Source organism: Myotis yumanensis, unplaced genomic scaffold, assembly GCF_028538775.1.
Source record: "Myotis yumanensis isolate MYYU_CA2020_CCGP unplaced genomic scaffold, mMyoYum1.0.hap1 SCAF_12, whole genome shotgun sequence".
Lineage (NCBI taxonomy): Eukaryota > Metazoa > Chordata > Mammalia > Chiroptera > Vespertilionidae > Myotis > Myotis yumanensis.
The window spans coordinates 39,719,543-39,737,661 of NW_027223763.1; the positions used below are offsets into that span (position 1 = coordinate 39,719,543).

The 18,119-nt window shown below is 38.1% G+C and overlaps 1 protein-coding gene across 3 annotated transcripts in view; it reads right to left on the reverse strand.

Annotated features, from left to right (window-relative positions):
- RORB (RAR related orphan receptor B) overlaps positions 1 to 18,119 on the reverse strand; it is a 180,822-nt gene that overhangs the window by 144,279 nt on the left and 18,424 nt on the right. The window lies entirely within an intron of this gene.

An 18,119-nucleotide genomic window follows, 5' to 3' on the forward strand; every position in this document is an offset into this window, starting at 1 on the left:
CTTTCTCCTAAGCTCCAAGGGCCCTTCTTTAGCCTCTGTAACTTGTTTCCTGAGCCCATTTCTCCTATGGCTCACTTCAACTTCTGTGACTTTCTAAATAAACTTTCTCCTATAGTTTGAGTCTTGGCTCTGAATCCTTTCTTAGAACTCAAGTACCAAGGTTGCTGATCCCCGGTTGGGTCTGACTCCACCAGTCTAACACCTGGTGCCATTCCGCTGCCAACAGAAATATTCAGGTTTCGGTTCTTAGAGACTAATATTGACTGTAAAGGTCATGGATAATTGATCAATGATAGGTAAGCTTGAAAGCAAATTTCTGATTGCAAACAATTCGCAGCATTGTATGTTTTTAAAATTTTTATCCGCCATGACATGTGTCAGCTTAGATGAAAAGAAACACAGAAGGTTTTTCATGGGCTTCAAACATCACATAGCATTAATTTTGATGAAAGAAAATTCAAGACATGACTTTAAATGGCAATAATTTTGACACTGAATTTCTAGACTAGGAATTCATCACCCCTCCATATAAACTGCACCCCATATGCAAGAAAACTTTGCAGTCTTTACCAAAAATAATTCTCAGGCAAGGTTTAGCATGTTTACACTCAAATTTTAATGGGGAAGAGTGGAGAGAGAAACGCTATTCTGAGTTGACTAACATTTACTTTTCTTTCAAAAGAAGATAAAAATGCAGGGCTTATTTTTTTTCTCTTGTATATTAAAGAAATCAAATAACAATAAAACTTGATTGTCATTCTATTTAAAAAAGGCAATTCTGCAGTGGTTGTACCTATGTGAAATTCAGATGTCTGGACCTAAGATGTCTGAGCCTTATAAATTGATCTCATAAATAGAATTGTAGTCTACAGAGGGATGAAATGGCCTAAAACCACAAGTCCGGTATTTCTGAAATGGGAATTCCATTCACTCAGGGAGGGGAATTCAGCTCCCCAGTACCTCTTGATCTTCACTATAACCTGGATGTAATACATAGACAACTGGGAACTTTGGGGGCACTTTTGATTTGGCTCTGCACATGGCCCTGGTCTGAGGTGGAGTCCTGCACTCAAAGGAGCTGGGAAGCGTTGGGATTATGGTTGCATCATACAAAGCAGAAAGCTTAAATTAGCATTTATCTGGATCGGCCATTGTCATGTTGATACAATAATCAGAGAAACCCAAGGATTTTCAGGGGGTCCTCAAACTTGTTAAACAGGGGGCCAGTTCACTGTCCCTCAGACCGTTGGAGGGCCGGACTATAGTTTAAAAAAAACAACTATGAACAAATTCCTATGCACACTGCACATATCTTATTTTGAAGTAAAAAAACAAAACGGGAACAAATACAATATTTGTATTTGCATGTGGCCCGCGGGCCGTAGTTTGAGGACCCCTGGAGGTTGTCAGTTTACATCTTTAACAAGATGAGAACTCACTCACACCAACAACTCTGCTTCTTAGTAAACTACCTCCCTAGCAAATGTTCTCAGGCATTGAGTCTCTTCCTGAGACTAATAATGTTATTAGGGGAGCACGATTCTCCTGTTGCAGGAGAAATGTTGAGGTTAACAATATAATAGTCTGGTATCTTATGAAATAACAAAGGAAAATGAAGGATTACAATAAACCGTTTTCTGGGATGAGTCACATTTAATAAATGGGAATGATAAGCCCGGCTTGTGTGGCTCCGTGGTTGAGCATCAGGAAGTCACAGTTCAATTCTCGGGTAAATCCCAGGTTGTGGGCTCGATCCCTGGTGGGGTGTGTGCAGGAGGCAGCAGATCAATGACCCTCTCTCATCATTGATGTTTCTATCTCTCCCTCTCCCTTTCTCTCTGAAATAAAAAAACATATATATTTAAAAAAAATGAATGGGAATGATAAGAAGGAAGATGCCTTTAAAAAATGTCTCAAATATTCACTGGGAAATAAACAATTAGCGTGTATTAGAAGCAAAGTCACTTGGAGGCCAGGGAAGAAGGGCTGATGTCCTTAATTTATACCTACAGGGAGGAGAGAGCTAAAGGAAAATGAGTGATTTCAGGCCACAAGCTCTGAGTGTTCCTGTCTGACTTGTAGATGAGTGCCTTTTGATTACCAGCATAAATGGCATAGTTTGACGATTTCTCCTCTGCTTGGTTCAAAGGCCCGGATCTACATGACAAGAAAGATCAAATTTCCTCTTCAGGTGGCCATGTGGCCAATTTTTCTTGCAGAAAGCTATGTGAAGATTTCCACAGCAGCATCCATAACTGGGTTGTTGTCCCCCTTAAAGAGATGGGCTTCTCTTTAATTGTTGAGGCTTTATTTAGCTGCAAATTCAGTGTATAAAAGGTATGATGGCTTTGTTTTTTCTATGCTCATGAAAAAGTGAATTTTCAGTCCACTCTCAGAAGAAGTGAATAGAATCATGTTTTCTTACTCAACCACCAGAATGTAATAGGGAATACATTTTTACTTCTATTTGGAAAATATTTTGGTTATGTGCACAATTGTTCATCATATTTGGGCTGGAATTCGGGTTTATTTCAGAGATTTGCAGAAACAGAAAGGAAAGATCAGTTTTCAGAAGAGACATGGCATGGTCCTATGTTTGGGTTGAGAGACGGAATGTTTACACTGCAGCACATGGCCTGGCCACGCCTGCGATCTGACCCACTCCCATTTGACACAGCTCTGGAGTGTTGCTAAATTAAATAATACACCAGTTCATAATATGTCCTCATACTTAAAACAGAAACTTGTGACTTAGTTTTAATTCCTCATGTATTATACTCTTTTACATATTGATATGTAATCATGAAACTTCACAGTATCCGATATTTGAGTGTTTACTATGTACTAAAACTGTTCAAAGCACTTTTAAAATACTTGGTATTTGTTCTTTTAGATGCATTTGCTGTATTAATTCTCACAACTAGTCACTGTGCCAGGTGCTACTATTATTATGCCCATTTTATAGACAAGAAGTTGAGTCAAAGAAAGTCTGAACTTCCAAAGATTTCAATGTTGGGGAAGTACTCAGTGATTCGACAAGGAGCAGAGAATGAGAAGAGAAAAATTCTGAGCTGTCTTAAATTAAATTATAGCAGGCTGGAGGGTGGGTGGAAGAGGTGAGAGGTTAATCAGTTAACAGAGCCACTGGTTAAAACCAACAAAAGACTGCTCACATTTCAAAATGTATGCTAAAACTTTGAATTAACTTCCAGGCAGCTAGTAAAAAAATAGCTGACCAGCAGATGCCACAGCCTCCTGCTTATGCATGAGCTTTCTGGACTGTTGGTCATGATTGATCCAGAAGTAAGAAATATTTCTTCCTTACGGACTGTTCACCTACCCTAGAACTGGCCCTGCTTCACCCTCTTCCTCCCCCTTTATCTGTAGCCAATGTAAATTCTTTCAAAAGGACTTAACATCTTTCTTCCCCAACCCATTGTATAAAGGGGACCTATCAGCCCCAGGTCGTCTCCATCTTGCCCTGCTGTGGGGGTTGGGGGGGAGTTGGGGGAGTGGGGGGGGGGGGGGGGGGTTAGATTGCATGCCCCAGGATCTGTTCCTTCTCCAGGCCAGCATAAGGCTCAATAAACCCTTTCTTTTAGGATGACTTTTTGCCTCAAAGTTTTTTGTTAACAAGACTTGGAGGTGTTTTTTTGTTTGTTTGTTTGTTTTTATGGTTAACAACTAAATAGTTACATCTAATCTTAGTTTTATATTTTTTCTAGCTTTGCATGAACTATTCTCAGCTTATTAGTTCCTTATTTATCTTCTTTATCCTTTTGTTCAATCCCCTTGCCACTACAAACTACCTTTCCTTTCTTCCTCAATTTTCCAAAAATAAGTCAACCTTTAGCAGTCCTTGGGTTTCAATGTTTCTTCCCTTTATGAAGAAAAAATATTATTGTCTAAAAGCCAATGCTCCCAAATTCTCTAACAGCATGAAGACATTTTCTTAATTTTGAAATATTTGAAATTTTCAAAAACACCTCCTTCATTCCTTAACCATTTTCATGGATAGAAAATATGGCACTCTCCTTTGAGAAAGTGGTCAGATAAAGAGTTCAGTCAACGCTTGGGTAAAAGAAGCTTCATGCAGGTGAATCCTGCTGGTCTGGAATCCCAGCCCCACCACTGAGTAGACAACCTTGGGAATGTTATTCAACCTCCCTTGGCTTCCTTTCCCTGCTAAAACACGGCAGCAATAACAGTATCCACTTCATGGAACTGTTGTGAGAATGAAATGAGATCACAAATCTCTTAAAACAGTGCCTGGGTTGGAGTAGGCACATAAGACATATTACTACTATTCCTGCTAGTGCAACAAAACTTGAAACAAAGCATAGAACACAGACTAAGAACCAGCACCTAGCAGCTCTTCAATACATGCCAGTGCAGGCTAACCAACGAAGAAGAAAATCATTTCAGTAATATTATGAAAAAGAACACATTATGTTCAGAAAAAATCATGTTCAGTTTGTCCCTAAATAATATGGAAGACCCAATTCTACCCAGAGTGAGATGGTAAAATCTACTTGAGGTCCATCCACAGTCTGTCTCCTGCATTCTCTCATTTGTTCACAGTTCACTGGTGGGAAGGGAAGCAGACACGGGCCTGCACACTAAAGCCTGGATTGAAACATCTAGGGCTGCTGCCTTTCCCTCCGTCAGACACACGCCTGTGGGAGGAGAGATTAGGAGACACTTGAGACATGGATGCCTGAGGCTTGCATTACTAACCATAGTAAACATTTTTCTCTTTCAGTAAAGCAAATATGAAGGGAGCAGCTGCACGGGGAGAACAGCATTTTCACAGTTACTTCTAGTAATAACGGCACTTTAAAAGTGTTTTCAACACTTGGACTAGAAGAATCCCTCACTCTCTTTATGTAGATTACCGATTTACTCAAGCAGGGTAGTTTCTTGCTCACCTCTTTCTTCGAGGTCTCTCTGGTCCTTGCCTCAGAGAACAATGATCTTCTCTCATTTTATGTCACTGAAGTTTAGGGAAAAGAAAGTGACAGATTGGAAGTGTCTTTTAAAAGCAGATAGATAGTTTAAAAATAAAATATAGCAAACTATATTTCTGGTCATCTGTTGATAGTCTGCATAGTTCTTAGTCTTGGAAGAGTAGCTCTGAAACTCCATTTGGAAATCATGTGGCATTACTCACAACATGGTGTTAACAGCCATCTATCTTCAAGTGCATGGAAGTCAACTGGCTCCCCTATCAACATGCTGCTGGAGAGATATACACACAGAGAAATATTTTGGAAGAGTGAAAATATTCTTAGTCAAAGTCTGGCCTCATTTGCAGTGACAAAATGGATTTGAAAGACAATTTCTAAACTTTAAAGAAGTACATATGATACATTGCATACAGCACTGGCCTATGAGAGAGGGATTTGAACTCAGATCTTGGAAATTTTAGACAAAACATGAGCTTCTGTGGGTTTTGTTCTCTTTTCTGTAAGGCCAGAAGATTAAACTCTATGACACTGTGTCTGTGAAATCTAAAATTATTCTTGGCAATAATAAACATGGCTGTGCCTTTATTATATAGACAGAAAAATAATAATTCCTGCAAATTCTTATTATGATAGTTCCTCTATCCATCTTCCTTACTTTATTTTCTCTTGTAGAGCTTAATACAATTCTCTTGTAGAGCTTAATACAATTACAATTATCTCCTTTTGGAATGTAGGTTTCATTTGGGTAGGTATTTTGGTCTCATTTGTTCATGGCTGTATTCCCAGATCTTAGAACAGTGACTGACACATAATAGGTACTCAATAAATACTTATAGGATGAGTGAGTCTTATAACCGTTCATAATTTAGCATCCTGTTTTCTCCGATAGAGTATTGTAATTAAAGCTTCTCCTTCCATCCTATCTAACAAATGTTTGAAAATAAATTTCTAATTTAAAAGTTAAATAATAATCAAATCTTTTTCACATTGAAACTTATATTGCTAGTAACAAGATAATGGTCAACTGCTTATGCTTATGGTTTATAGGTCCAAATCATATGCTTTATGGATAGCTTTAATTAATTAGGGTGTCTTTCCCAAATTGCCTTTTGTGAATAGCTGTAAATATATCAACATAGAATATTAGCACTGAAATGGAATTTTGATCTTTAATTCCAGTCTTGCCTTCAGTGAAGCTTATGTCTGTAAAAATCAACCATGCCAAGCTTTGCTTGAGTATGTCAATGACAGAGCTCAACACAGCTCTCTTAGACAAGGTATTTATTTTTATGAATGGAAATTTGCTTTTTAATAACTTTGGCTCATTAGTCCTGGTTCTGCCAGTGTGACCCAGAATGTCTCTTCTTTAACATTTAATCTTTATTGTTTTTTTTTGGGGGGGGGGAGGGTTGGAATTGGTTATAATTATTTGTTGTTGGTATTTATTATCTTTTGTTTTGGGAATGTTAAAGCATAAATTTCTGAAATGCGTATTTGCCTGCTTTTTTCTTGGTTAGCCGTGAGTCTTCTACTTTGACCCAAGTGCCTCTTTATATTATTGCAGATGTGTATTCTGAAATTGATTATAATTACATAATTTTTAAAAAAAACAGAAGTCACGGCAGCAAGACCACAAATCATGGCTAACACTTCATTTGCACATCTAACAAAATATACTTTCTGCAGTTTCTGGAACAAACTAATTTTTGGTAGATGACAGGAGGTCTATATTGGATGCTTCACATATGTATCTTCAGTAGTTGGGAAAAGTCATGAGAAATTCTGAGAAACAAGTGTTGGGAAAAAATGGACCCATGGCACCGTGGCAGCCATGATCGTCAGAGATGAGAAAGGAGAGGCCATCCGATGGAGGAGGCATTATGCAGAAGTAACCTGAGCTCCATGCAAGTAGGAATCACTGTCCCTGACTGACCTGTTGACTCTGGATAAGTCTTTAGATGTGAGACACACTGATTGGTTGCCTTCTGAACTCATCCCAAATGGGGCTGGGGATCGAACCTGCAACCCAGGTACCTGCCCTTGACTGATAATTGAACTCACAACCCTTCATTGCAGGGGCTGATGCTCTAACCACTGACCCACACAGGCTAGGGCAAACTGCAAAATTAAATGCAAGCCTTTGTGTTCCTAAGGGGAAAGTGTGTTGGTTAACTAGAGGAATGGATTTCCAGCTGTAGTGTGGATGACATTTGAGGGTCTTTGTTAAAGTAGATATTTGTTACATTATCTACTTTAAATATCCCTCGGTTAGAGACTCTGATTCAGTTGTCTGCATTTTAAATAAATTCCCTGGTCAATCTGATGCAACCAGGGGCTGATCCCAACTTGGGTGATTCCAAATTAGGTGTGTATTTTATCATCCATTTTGGTTTTCTTATTGTGAAAATGAATATGCACGAAGAAGCTGTAAATTAGGAGCAATAATTTTTTTTAAACTTATTATATCACATGTATTTTCTAGCCAGTCTTTTTGCAGTTATGTTTGCATTTGTTTCCTCAATGTCTCTCAGCCCTGATTCTGTTTTAAAATTACTTGAGATACCTTTAAAATATATATATATATATATATATATATATATATATATATATATTTTTTTTTTTTTTTTTGGAGAGAGAGGAAAGGAGAGGGAGAGAGAGAGAAACATGGAGGTGAAAGGGAGACAACCATTGCATGCCCCCACTGGGACTGCAATTGGCAACCCTGTGGTGTACTGGCCGACGCCCAACCAACTGAGCCACACTGGCTAGGGCTACTTGGGATACTTTTAATAAGAGATTCTGATTTAATTATGGGTTTCAGAAAGCATGCATGAACATTCATGAGGGTGCTACTAGAATGGGGGTACAAAACAAAAACAGTAGAATTCTACACTTATTATAAAAATTGAAAACAGTTACATTTATTCATCATCCCACAGGAACATCTCAACATAAATCAGGTTTCCCACATACCTGCCGACTTGCTGCGTTGACAGAGTGAAAATCTAATTGTGGGTGTGGTAGCCTCTTGTCCTTTGAGGAGGGGCCCAGGAAGAAAACCCTGACTGGTCTAATAACAAGTGAAATGCAAGGTGGAAACCTAAAGATTATTTGACCAATTATAAAGATAAATATCTAGCTTTTTCTAAGAAAGAGTAAAAATAAAGTTCCATTACCCTATGGCCTGACATTATTAACTAGACAATACAACTGTTCGGTTTCCAATGGATTTCTTAAAAAGGATCTCGGCAACACAACTCCTCCCTGCCTTGATGTTAGAATTCATTTTATATGGCGTGCAAGCCTTTAGCTAGTAATGAAAAATCAATATAACCGCCAACTCTTTATAATGTCTACGTTTTACTTACAAATGATTTAATCAGTCACAATAGGGATTATGGCACGTAAGCATACTCTTCTTTCTCCATTCAGTTGACAAAATGAAATATTGCTTGTTTTCTGAAAACCAGGGGTTTAAAATCCTCATTCTTGATCTAAAGGTGATATGGTTTGGATTAGTCCTTTGTGTTTATTTATCAGCATTTGGGATGTAGATCATTAAGTAGATTCAGCTTTAAGTAAAATTAAGTATAACTTAATGAGTAGTTTTTGAATACCTTGTATACCCTTAGCTTTGTGCTATCGCAATTCCAGGGTAAAACAAACAATTTCCCTTCCTCATTTTATCTAATTAGAATCAAACACATATTTTAAAAGGAAGTTTTTAAAAGATCATTAGGTTTCCATATATGATCTTTACAGGATATATACCACTATTTTTTCTTTTTCATTATTTAAGTATAAAATAAAGACAAATATTATACATTTTTTGAATTTCTGCCTTTCATATTTGAACTATGATGGTTGATCTAAGCCATGATTATCAGGGATGGAAAGAATTATGTTGTTGAAAAAAAAGTATTTACATTATTCAAATAGAGAGGAGACCGCATGAATAGTTTGAGCAAACAATAGAATAAATATTTAAACATGATCTTCTATAAATTAGTGGAACCTTTTCATGCATGTATTTAAATCACCAGCTCATCTTATGGGAAGAAAATGAAAAGGTCAGCAAAAGAGAAAGTTAATTAGCTTTTTAGTAGAAGTCAAGACTTTTGGATTTCTTTCAAGATCTCTTAAGACTTAGTATCTATGAGATAATAATGATACAGCTATAGTATCCATCATCATAGGGAGCTTTTCTCCAATTTTGTTTTCCATCATATCTAGTAAAACTGAATTCTTTTTTGGATATTTCTCTTGCTTGTGTTGACCTCAACTGTTCCTCCCTGTGAAGGAATCCCACCTTTCTTCAGGCCTTCCCAGACCTACGGCAGATTAAGTCCCCTCTCCTATGACCTCAGAGCCCTTTATGTAAACCCCTATTCTGACATATTGCTCTATACCAGCGGTTCTCAACCTGTGGGTCGAGACCCCTTCGGGGGTTGAACAACCCTTTCACAGGGGTCGCTTAAGACCATCGGAAAACACATATATAATTACATATTGTTTTTGTGATTAATCACTATGCTTTCATTATGTTCAATTTGTAACAATGAAAATATATCCTGCATATCAGATATTTACATTATGATTCATAACAGTAGCAAAATTACAGCTAAGAAGTAGCAATGAAAATAATTTTATGGTTGGGGGTCACCACAACATGAGGAACTGTATTAAAGGGTCGCGGCATTAGGAAGGTTGAGAACCACTGGCTCTACACTGCTTGGCTGTGTATCTGGCTCAGTATCTGATGAGAACTTCACTGTAGTCCTCTTTCAGAACCAAGCACAAGTCTGGGCACACAATATTTGCTAACAAATTTGTGATTGACCCAGGGAACGAAGTCATGGCAATAATTTTCATGCTGCTAGCTCTGGGTTAATGAGGACTAGATAGACCCATTGAGGTGGTCTCGAGTTTTTCAGAGCTCAGGAATTATAGATTGAGCATAAACCCAAGCAGCTGCATAAGCAGTTCATCAAAACTGTCAGGCCACACTTAATACCAATTGTAGAAGGAAGATTCAACAGGAAACAACAGCTTACTTATCCTTATTAAAATAATTAAGTTTAAAAAGTGTTTGGTTTTATAGACTCCATGACAGAGTTTAGCTGGAAAGCTAGTTTTGAAAATATCGACATCACAGGTGATATTTCCATTTAACTTTTGATTATGAGACACTGACAAGTAGGCTAATTTTTCTTTTTTAAGCTCTGGCTGGAGCTTTCTAGTTGTGAAATGTTAACAATACGCATGAACATACTTTTGTGTCAGTGCCATGGCCTGTAAATATGGATTTATGCTTTTAACCCAGTTTGAAAAGATACAAGAAGGAGATTCTGAGATCTTTTCTTCTGTAATCTAATGGCACTTTTGGTAAACTTTTGCCAAAGGTAGAGGTCTTTAAAGCAGTAACTGAAAATGGGAAGATTAAGGAAACAAGGATGAGAATATGGGTCAAGCAAACTAGGAAAACAAAACAAAATCAAAACCCCTAGAAGACTATTGAGATAAAGTGAATGGAAATAAAAAAAAGAAGAAAAAGTGGAAAAGAATATGACAAAAGAAGAGAGAAAAGGAATCAATCCCTAGGGGGAGAGCTATGAGACGATGAAAAAACTGAGAAATGACAGGGAACAAAAATATATAAATTTTAAGAGCATGTAAGGTGAAAACACAAGATGATGGCAAATTAAAGAGGATTATAGGAAAGAAAATTTGAATCAACAGCTAACAACTCAAGTGAAACTTCAAGAAATACCAACCAAATCTTTACTGCTTGTTAAACACCTAAACTCAATGGTCCCATCCCTACCCTATAAATCAATGTGATGTGTTAGGTTAATAAGAACTAGATAAACTAGATGCCAGGAAAGAGATGCTCACGTGCCTCTTGTATTCACCTTCTTTCTTTCTTCTTTTCTTTTTTTTTTAGGTTAATAGTGATTTGCAGTGATGCCCCTATTCATCAAAACATTTTCTTCCATTCTTTAGTTTATTACCTGGGTACAGTGGAAAGCCAAACAATGACTTCAGCTTACAGGTTGTTCCTTGTGAAGAATAACCTACACAGATTCTGATTTATGCTATTCCTCTTTTTAGTAAACAGTTAAAGACTGAATATCAACACCATTCTCTCGGGAAAAAACTCACAGACAATGCACCAAACTATATGATTTATCTTAGCAAAGTGAAAGAATGAGACTTTGCCCTTATTGGAGTAAACACTGAATCTACTACTGTGTCACCAATTCGTGATCAGCACTTGGGCTAATAATGTGAACTCGATTTCCGGGCCTTTATTTGTACTATGTACTGATAACTCAGAAAATAATGTGATAAAATCAAGGTATAGAATAATTTTGGTATTTCATGGAAAGAAGGTGAATTCTTCCTTCTATTATTGTAATGGCTTGTGACATTTCTATGTCAGTTACTTTGAATCTAAAAATGCTTGATATCAATTATTATATTAATGATGTATCAAGTGATGGGCATTTTTGACATGCTCAGTGGAAATCAATAAGTTCAGCACAAGCAATTCTCCAAAGACAATCAATATCTTAAGAGAGCTGAAAACATAAAACTGAAATTAAAAGCGTGCTGCTAAAATTCAGCAGCTATAACTGTTCTCTGAAAAAAAAGTTATCTGTCCATCCATTTATCCATCCATTCATCCATCTTCTGCTTTGTTGAAAAAAGATCTTAAGTGATGGCTCAATTAATTTTTATTGAATGCATCAGGAGAATGACAACAGAAAACAAAAGCCAGACAGGAATAGAACCAAGGTTTCTTGCAGCCAGGAGCAAGAATATTGGAGGTAGCCCTAGCCGGTTTGGCTCAGTGGATAGAGCGTCAGCCTGGGGACTGAAGGGTCCCAGGTTCGATTCTGGTCAAGGGCACATGCCTGGGTTGCGGGCTCAATCCCCAGTAGGGGGCCTGCAGGAGGCAGCCAATCACTGATTCTCTCTCATCATTGATGTTTCTATCTTTCCCTCTCCCTTCCTCTCTAAAATCAATAAATATATATATATATATATATATATTTTTTTTTTTTAAAAGAATATTGGAGGTAATATACAAGGAGCATATTTATGAAAGGTTGGAGTATTGCACAATGTTGCTTTATCAGTCCTTATAATTTCATAGTAAACCATTTGAAGGAGGTTAACTACTTTTATACTATTACACATAGTGAAACGAGGTGTGGTTGCATTCCCAGGATGCCTTTATTCAAGAGACGTCCATGTGACAGGTACTGTGTTGGGCAATTGGGATACGATGATGAAAAATCAGTCTTGTGACACTCTGAGATTAGGGATAAACTGTAGACGGCTGGCTCCCTTGGCTTTCCCATGTTCCCAACTCAATAACCAGATGCCATGACCATGAAGTTTCAGGCGATTCCTAAGAAAAGTTTCTAAAATAGATGATTGAAATGTGTGCTGTTTAGTATAGAGATATTGTCCATTGTTGAATTTGTTATTTGCGGTGAAGTTTTCTTCTAAAGTTTCTGAAAAGGCTCCCTTTTGGGTGTGTTTAGAATTTTGGGGGAGGAGGGGTGGTCAGATTTTACAATCTGAATTTACTTCTGCACAGCAGAGTAGATATGGTCCCCTGATTTATCCAACTAAAGGTCATGGGCTAATCCTTTTAGATTATGGTGAAGGAAAAGGAACACTTTAATTAATTATAGAATGAGTGCATGATTTATCATCCCTAGATCTGTTATGGAAAACTTTCAAGGGATTCAGTATACATGTGGTTATTTTTCTACACGATACTGTTGTTGTTACAGCTGGACTTCACCATCTAAATCACTAGCTCCCTAAGTGAAAACATTATTTTGAATAAAGCATCTTTCCAGAATAAACACAAGAGGACCTCTTCCTTCTTTCAGCTTCCAGACCTCTATGATTCGTGATCAATGCAGTAGCGGTAAACCACGTTGTTGTTAACAGCAGGTATTGGAAGCTGGGAAGTTGTTATCTTGATGTATTTTTCTAGCTGGTAGAAAATGCCAGTGAGCACCCAGTTGCCCTATAAATGAAATATGTTGTTATTTATGTGTGATTATTGCCTCAATTTAACATCTTGGCCTGGTTAATTAATTGGTTAAATCACAGAATTTATGATTCTATATAAATTATTTATAACATGTATTTACCTATATAAAAAATTTATCTATACATATATTTTGTATTCATATCTAGCATTCATTCCTAAAGTGATGTGGAGCTAGAGATAGTAAATAGACTAAAGGATGTGAAAGACTCTAAGGTTAATGATAATGCTTGAGCTTGTTATCAGACACGACGCAAGACTGACAGAGCCACAGACAGGTTCACAGTATCCAGAAAAGCAAAAGGCAAGCCAGTCCCACAAATACGAGTGGCGTGTTAAATGCAGTGGAACGACTTAAGGCTAACTTTTTTTTAAAATTTGTCTTTATTGTTGAAAGTATTACAGATGTTCCCCTTTCCCCCCATTGACCTCCTCCTCCCTGTACCTGCCCCTCCCAGGCCTTCACCACACTATTGTCTGTGCCCATGGGTTATGCATACACGCATGTAAGTTCCCCGCTTAATCTCTAACTTTTAAAAGTGCAAACATTACATATGATTGCTATCTATCAGAAAATAATAATATTACTAATGAAGTATGAGCTATATTTGCCACTGATTGCCTCTTTAATTCTTGCACCTATCCAATGAAGTAGGTCTCAGTCTCCTATTGGGCAGGTGAGAAAACGGAGACCCAGAGTAGGGTAGGAAGAGGACCCCAGCTGACTCAGAAAGTGAATAGGGTAGAAAGATGCTTCATTTCAAAGCTCAGTGTTTTCCTCCCCTCTCCCCCGCTTTCTCTTCTTTTTAAAAACAGTCTGTCTCCACTGTTAGAGCCATCCACAAAAGTAATCTGGGCTCTTTGCACTAACAACTTTATAATTGTGTGGCAAAATTGCTAGTGAATGATAATTTATTAGACTTCATGGCTACAATAGAAGAAAAGGAATAAGAATATCTATGTTCTGGTCTTATCTTCCCACTGATTGCCTGGTTAAACCTCTGATTTTTTTCCCCCCTACATCACTGGGAAAAAGAGTCTTTCTTCATCTTCTGTGAAATCCTAAGGGGCAGACTATTCCCCCCCCCCTCCCTCTTTCTACCTGAAAGTGGGCCTTTCGCTGTTGGAGAAGGATAACAAAGAGTGCGTTATTGTCCCTGCCTCTCAGAGGTATTTTAATTGATACGTAGTTAACAAAGGATGCGGCGAAGTTCTTGGAAATTTCTCTGAAATGTGAGTGGAAAAAAAAAGATCAACGGTACCATCAGGCACAGCTTGCGTTTTAAATTTGCATTTATGTAACTTTCCTATTTCTAGGCATCCTTGTGAGGGCACATTTAAGAACTCAAAAAGGGAAAAATTTATTTTTCCAAAAATGTTTGCTGACCTTCACAGCATAAAAACCAATGAACCGAGCTTCCGAGACGACAGACTGTCGGGAATTGTAAAGATGATTAGGGCAGCCCATTGTTCCGCGGGAGGAGCTGGGGCCTTCCACCCACAGAAACGTCTAAGTCAGCATTTACTTAGAAAATTTCGTTTCCGAAGAGTTACAGAGGCAGCCCAGAAGTATCAATATTCCCGGGACAAGCTCATATCTTTGTTCTGTTCTCTTGCTCTGGTGCCGTCTCTCTCTCTTTTTGAATTTCCTATAAAAGCTAAATTAGGTCTCAAGGGTTCCGCACCACTAAGCAAGGATCTCTTCTCGTCCATTGTGATGGAACTAAATGTACTCAGGAGGGAGATGTACTTGAAGGAAAGGCTAAAGTATCTCCCTTCACTCAATTCTCGCATCTCCTACACAAGCTACCCGCCCTGACTTCTCTAAACACCTGCATGCAGCCACATGCGCACGCTCACCTGACTGGCCCCCAGCGAAGCTGTGCAGGAGGCGGCATATCCACCTCACACCCGCCGCCTTTCTGTGCCTCTGTCTCCAGGAGATGGAGCTTTCACGGTTTCAGGCCCTTGAGGTCTCTCCGTATATCTCGGGGAGAACGTGATCTTGGGAAAGGATTCAGTAAACTCATTTATCAGGGTATAAAGGATACTGAGGCTAAATGTCTCAGTGATATGCCTTAAAATAGAATTCAAGAGCAATCAGACTTTTCTTTTGATATCTGTGACCGTTACTATAGCCCTAATGAATATTGTCTTGTTTGGTGTATTGAAAGATTATGGGACGACATGGACATTCACTATATATATATATATATATATTGATTTCAGAGAGGAAGGGGGAGGAGAGAGAGAGAAACATCAATGATGAGAATCATTGATCGGCTGCCTCCTGCACACCCCACACTGGGGAATCAAGCCCACAACCCTGACCTGAATTGAACCCAGACCTCCTGGTTCATAGGTTGATGCTCAACCACTGAGCCACGCTGGTGGGGTTCACTATAATTCTAATAAATTGGAGACCAGGCATGTTGTAGAGATTTTAGAATCACTAAGGACAGCCCAGTTTAGGATTTTGGAGTCATATGGCTCTGAGTTGGAATCCCACTGTGCACACCTTATACCTATTTGGTTTTAGACTGGTTACCTTATCTGTGAAAGCCTCTGTTTCTTTTATAACTAAAACAAGCCAAGAAACAACCCTGGTAACGACGTGTCTAAGTATTATCCTTCAAGGCATGAACCCATGCACTCATAAAGCTGGAGGGACCCTAGAGACCATCTTATTTAGAGATGAGGAGGCGGGGCCACAGAGGTGACTTGCCAAGGGTACACAGTCCGTCAGGGGCAGCGAAATGCCTCCTGATTTAAAACCTAGAACACTTTCCTCTGAATCCCCAGGAGACAGCCTGTCTTTTGTGAGACAGCAAATTATCATTGTGTTGGATACTGCTTGCACTTGGGTGTGAGCCACACGTACTCAAATTAAGGCAGGCTGATTCAGGGCCAGGTGCAGTGTATGGTCATTGGTGGCAATTTTTCTAAATGCACATTTATAACAGACAGGCATGCTTTTGAGTGATTGTGAATAATCAGCCTCTCATTGCAGCTGTTTCATTAATGGTGCCAAGGAGGGATGTTTTAATGTTGTGCATGGCTTAAAGAGGAAGATGGACAGATCACTTCCCCAGACCATTCACCTAGCTTGGGGCTGGCTCGAGTCAGAGAGGTGTCTGTAGGTCGTGTACCCCAGGAAGGGCCTCTGAGAGAGACAAGGCAGAACGCGAGGAGGAAATCGGCTTGCAGCATCCTTGGACCATAAGTGAGTGCGGAGAAGAGGAGACAGCACAGCTGTTAAAAACTTATGTTCAAATCCTGGCTCCTCCAGGTGCTAGCCGGGTGACCTTGGACAGATTACGTAACCTCTCCATGCTTCATTTTCCTCAGCTGTGAAATGTGCAAGAAAACCTATCACTAATTGCAAGGAGTTTTTTTTTAAATTATTGACTAAGGTAATTAATATGAAGTACACAAAACAGTGCCCAGCATATAATAAGTGATCAATAAAAATTAGGGATGATGATGAAGATTTTAATACTAGGGGAACATGGACCTTAAAATATATTTATATAACACATTTACAATGTATTTCATATAATCAGTTATCATAAAGTGGCATTAATTAATACATTTCTTTACTTTTTCTAGAAATTGAAACCTAAAAAGTAAAATAATGGTTTTGGACTATGCCCACTGTGTTTAAGAATGCTGGACTGGGTTTTTGTTTGTCTTAATTTAAAATGTCCAGTAGAAAATACTTTCCCCCTCCCCCCATTCAAATATAAGCTCATCAAATGCCTTCCAAACATTACAGGTTTTATCTGTATAAAACTTTGCACTCAGAAATAGGTTCTGCCTGAGAAAGCAGGTTTTGGACTGCTAACAAGGTGCTAATATCTGCACCATAACACTATTTTTCTGCCAACTGACTTGGTTTGTATTTAATTAGACCATAAGATTCTGGGCTGAGTATAGTACAAGTTACATAAGTTTCACAATTTAGATCTCCTAATGTCAGTATCTTACATTATGGCAGAAAGCACCATTGAAATTATGAACCCCCCCAATAGGAATCCTAAAAATTAAATGATGAATGCAAGCATTTGTTTGTGATAATAATGGAGAACTTGAGGGTTTTTTTTAAAATCATCAGTCGTACATGCATTTTGCAGTGTATATTTGAAAGTAGATTCAAATGTAATTTTTGAGGAGTCTTTCAATGGAAATTATAATTTTTAGTGGGAAGAAGAGGAAAGAAATAAAAAAAATTTTGGTGGGATCTTTAAAGTTGGTGTGTAAAGTATAGTAAAATAAAATAATAGATAATCCCCATTTAAAAGGTGGTGATCTCCCCCAAAAGAACAAATCAACATTCCATAGCCACAAAAACAAAGAAACAACCCCAAAATACCTGATGAGTATAATAATATTCAGTGGGATGGAATGTGAGGAAAAATTGCAATTTATATCTGGTAAACATTGAGTCTATAAGCTTTTCAACCAGATCTCGCTGAACAAATGTAAATAAATCGTAACAATCTTGAGTTTCTTCTCTGTAATTGGATGCATTGCTGTACTCAATCCATGTTTTAAAATCAAGTTGACAGGTACATTAAAACTTGTTAGGTGAAAGTGAGGACACTTCCTATGAGGCAGGTCTAAGGGGGCACCTGAGAGATCAGCTAAACCTGGGACGCGGGCATAGGCCAGACCAAGTCTCCAGACCCCGTCTCTCTACTTTTTCTTGACTCTTTTTATCCAGTGACCCCTATATTGTTAAATGCACATTTTAAACAGGGTATAGTCATATATTCCATTTTTTCCAAAGCTCAAACATTAGAGCCTCAACATTCTAAATTCATCTTAGTACAACAAAGCTTTTCATTTGACATTTCAGCATCGCTCAATTCTTTTCTCTAACCAAATCTCTACTTCCCAATGAGAACCCTCTGGGAAGTCCATTCTACTTGGAAAATTAAACATACGTTGTAGACGTTGGTCTGAGACTCTCTGAACCTTAGCTTTTTCATTTGCATGATAGAGACAACAACACTTCATATTGTTTTGTGACAATAAATATTAAAGAACAAAAATAAACCACTTAGTGAGGATTAAAT